Source organism: Piliocolobus tephrosceles, chromosome 5 (assembly GCF_002776525.5).
Source record: "Piliocolobus tephrosceles isolate RC106 chromosome 5, ASM277652v3, whole genome shotgun sequence".
Lineage (NCBI taxonomy): Eukaryota > Metazoa > Chordata > Mammalia > Primates > Cercopithecidae > Piliocolobus > Piliocolobus tephrosceles.
Window position 1 is genome coordinate 143,339,325 of NC_045438.1, and position 4,597 is coordinate 143,343,921.

Genomic DNA, 4,597 nt, shown 5'->3' on the forward strand with positions numbered 1-4,597 from the left:
CCAGTGTAGCTTAAAACTGCCCACCCCTCAGCCTTGCTTAATGTTTTAATTTTAAAAATTTAAATAAATTTTGTTCCTTCATACTTTACACTTCGGATTTTGGTGCCTGGCAGAAGGACTAGTCTGTCGAGAGAGAAAGACCATGATACAGGTGGCGATTGGGCCGCTGTCCTCTTTGGACTTGAGGTCCACAGTGATCTGGTCATTGGTGTTGGGGATGAACTTGAAGAACGAACTTGAATGTGCGCGCGGCCCACCTCCCCCATGTGGCTGACGGAAATGTAACACCAAAGTCCTGGGTGGCACTCAGGAGTCCTCGCTGCACTGCTGGGGACAGGACCAGCTCAGTAGCGCTCTCCAGCAGGTGGACTAGGGGTGAGGCAGCCTGACAGTTGAATTTCCATGGTGGCCCTGGGAGCACTGCAGCTGCACAACTAGTTCTTGTGGTCCACGCTGCCCTTGTGGCCTGCCACTCACCCATTCTACGTTTTCAGTCACTATGCCCCCTCCTTGCCCAGGCCGCCCTCCTACAGACGGTCGCCCTCCACTGCCATGAACCCCTTCTCCACTGCCCCATCGCCTTCGGAGAGAATTACCCAGGACACAGCCTTGCTGCCTTCCATCTGATAGGTCACCCCTCTCCCATCGTTCACAGAGTAGTTTCCCACCAGAGACATTCAGATCCGAGAGCTCCATGCCCCTCTCCACTTTCCGCCAGGTGAGACTCTAGGATGCAGTGGTCTTTGTCTCATTTCACCACCACCCTGTCCCTGCTGTCTGATAGAGTTGGGTAGCCCCTTTTCAGGTAACTGAACCAGGTGTTTTCCTCTTGGGCCCTTGACCCTGTGTCCTGGTCGGCAATGACTGCTACTGGGTATCGAATCCTACTTGGTGTCATCTAGAAGGCAGCCAGGGGGTAAGTGTCATCGTCCATGGCCTTGGTCACAGGCGCCAGCACAGGAAGGCCCTGCACACTTATCTGGAGGGAGTGCACAGACTCATTCCATTCCAGGTGGTCAGAGGGCTGGACAGGCATTAGACTGACGGGCAGGTGGGACCAGCTGGGTCTGGGGCAGGCAGGGCCCAGTGGAGCAGGGAGGCCGACTTCCACCCTTAGCAAGCTTGCCTGGCCTGAGTTATGTGAGAGTAGTGATGGCTACACAAATTAAACATAGAATAAAATTTCATAGAACTGTATACACACACACACACGCAAATAGATGCCTGTGAAAACTGGTGACGTGAGAATAAAATCTGTGCTCTAGTTAACAGTATTGTACCAATGTCAATTTCCTGGTTTTGATATTGTAATACAGTAATACGGTTGCATAAGAGATCACCATTGGGGAAGCTAACTGAAGGGTACAGGGGACTCTGGAGTATTTTTGCAAATTTCTGTGAGTCTGTGATTATTTCCAAACAAGATGTTTTAAAAAGTCAATGAGAGAATGAAAAATATGGAATTTACAATGACTTTTTCTTTAGTATTTTGCCCTTTAAGTGTAATCTAATTATTAACAATCATCATTATTACTCATGTATTGTGTACAGGAAGCACTTCTCTTATTAAAACGTAACTCAAAACTTCCAGAACTTGTCACTGGAAGGCCCTCCCTAGAGGAAGTTTGGCTGACTTGAAAGTCAAACCTGTTTGCAGTAGGACCTTCCTTAATTATAGCAGATTATTATATCCTTGATTATAGTTGATTATAGCTGGTTGCAGGAGTGGGCTGCTCTCTCTTGAGAGGTCAAACTTACAATTGTACATCAGAATAAGTGAGGAGGGAATATACTTTGAAAGGCATATTTAAAACACCAGTTTCCCCATTATTTTTATTGTGGAATATAACATACAGAACAGTTCAGAAAACATAAATGAAGAACACTTAGAAAATGAACACCAGTTTAACCTCGGTTAAAAAAAAAAAAAAAAAAGTCATATTATCTGTAAGTACCCCAGAAATCTATCATGTGCTGCTTTCTTTCTTTTTAAAAATAGCTTTATAGATATATGATTTACATACCATAAAATTCACCTGATTTAAGTGTATCATTCAATGGTCTTTAGTATACTTATGGAGTTGTGCAACCATCTTCACAATCTAATTTTAGAATTTTTCCATCACCCCATGAAGAAACCATGTGCCCTTGATCAGTCAGTCTCCATTTTCTGTCTACACCCCCACCATTGTCTCTGATAACCACTAATCTGTCTCTGTGAATTTGCCTATTCTGGACATATCATATAAATTGAATTATATAATATGTGGTCTTTGTGTCTGACTTTCATTTAGCAGAATTTTTTTGAGATTCATCTATTGTAGCATGTATCAGTAATTTATTCCTTTTTATTGCCAAATAGTATTTCATTACATGGATGTATACATTTTATTTATCCACTAATTGAGAAACATTTAGGTTGTTTGCCCTTTGGGACTGCTATCAGTAATAGCGAAGTGAACATTCATATACAGGCTTTTTGTGTGTGTGTGTGGACATATGCTTTCAGTTCTTTAGGTGGAGACCGAGGAATTGAATTGCTGGATCAACAGAACTCTAACATGTTGAGAATCTGCCAAACCTTTCAAAAGTTTATCAACAACAGTGTTTGTTGGTTTCTGTTTCTCTGCATCCTTAGCAACACTTGATATTACCTACATTTTTTCTTATAACCATCCTAATGGATGTGAAGTGCCATCTCACTGTAGTTTGGTTTGAGTTTCTATCATGACTAAGGATGGTTAACCTAGGTTAACTAAGGATGATTAACCTAGGTAATTCACAAGCATTACTGACCATTTATATATCTTCTTCGGAGAAATGTCTGTTCAAGTCCTTTCATTATTTTATTTTATTTATTTAAAGATGGGAGTCTTGCTATGTTGCTCAGGCTGCTCTCAAACTCCTGGGCTCAAGTGATCTTCCTCCCTCAGCCTCCTGAGTAGCTAGGGCTACAGACGTGCACAACCATGCCTGGTTCTCCTTTGATTATTTTTAGTTGGGTTGTTTTCTTATTATTGAGTTTTAAAGATTTTTTGTATATTTTTGATACAAGGTTCTTACAGATATATAATTTGCAAATATTTTCTCTCAGCTTGTGGGTAATTTTCATTTTCTTGATGGTGTCATTTGAAATGCAAATGTTTTTAATTTCAATAAAGTCAAATTTCTCTTTTCTTTTTTCTTTTGCTTGTGCTTTTGGTGTTGTGTCTACGAAATCATTGCCTCACCCAAAGTGGCACAGATATATTCCTATTTTTCTAAAGTATAGGTTGGTGCAAAAGTATCATGGTTTTTATCTTTAAAAGTAATGCAAAAACTGTGATTACTTTTGCACCAACCTAACAAATGACTCAGAGATGTTCTCTATGTGTTAGCTCTTCGGTTATTTATTTCTTCACAGCAGACTGAGATCCATTAGCTCAAAGGTTGCCAGCACCAGACTTAAAATTGTACACATACAATTGTTTTAAACATAGCGCAAATAAGCAGATTTTTAGCCATTTAGCGCCTGATCTGCATACTCTATGAAATTGGCAATATTTACTATCCATAGATAAGATAAGCCCCAGTGTTATAAAGATGCCAGGCCGCTGCTGTCCTTTGCATTCACTGACCCTGAGATTCCCTCCTGTGCCTAGAAGTTTCCTTTCTCTCCTTCCCTTCTGAATGGTGGTCCCACCAAGACTGGATAGTTTCAAGATGTGAAGGACTCATTCATCCTGCTTACTTGCTAAAGCAGCACCCTACTAAAGCTTGTGCATGCTGCTGCCAGCTCATGATATCTTTTTCTTCCATCAATCCAGAAATCCTTGAACTCACTCCCTACAGTTTTCCTCTAAAACTTTTATCATTTTAGCTATTACATTTAGGTCTATAATTCATTTTGACTTAATTTTTGTATGTGGTGTGGGATAGGGGTACAATCTATGCTTTTGCATGTGGCTATTAAGTTATCCCAGCAGCATTTGTTGAAAGTTTTGAAATGGAGAAGTATGAGTTCTCCAACTTTGTTCAAGATTATTTTAATCTGAGTCCTTTGTGTGTTCTTATGAATTTTCAGATCAGCTTGTGAGTTTCTGGGATTTAAAAAGGAATTGCATTAACTCTGTAGAAAAATTTAGGGAGTATTGCCATCTAACCTTCTGATCTATGAACATGGAGTATCTTCTTCTTTAGATGTTTAATTTTAAAAATATTCTGTAGTTTTCAGTGTGCAAGTTTTGTACCTCTTTTGTTATACTTATTCCCAAGTGTTTGTTGTTCTTAGCGACATTCTGAATGAATTTTTTTCTTAATCTCTTTTTTGAATTGTTCATTGCTAACATGTAGAAATGCAATTGATTTTTGTATATTCATCTTGTATCTGACACGTTGCCTAACTTATCTATTAGCTCTGGAAACTTTTTAGTAAATGCTTTAGGATTTTATATATACAAGATCATATTGTCTGAAAATAGCTTTACTCTTCCTTTCCAAATTGATGACTTTATTTTGCCCAATTTTCCTGTCTAGAACCTTCAGTAAAATGTTGAATAGAAGTGGTGAGAGCAGATATCCTTATCTTCTTGATTTTAGGGAAAAAGTATCCAGTCTT

At 39.6% G+C, this 4,597-nt stretch overlaps 1 pseudogene; it reads right to left on the reverse strand.

Annotated features, from left to right (window-relative positions):
* Positions 1-344: 344 nt before the first annotated feature.
* Positions 345-1,036, reverse strand: LOC111541146 (annotated as a pseudogene).
* Between the last annotated feature and the right edge of the window lie 3,561 nt (positions 1,037-4,597).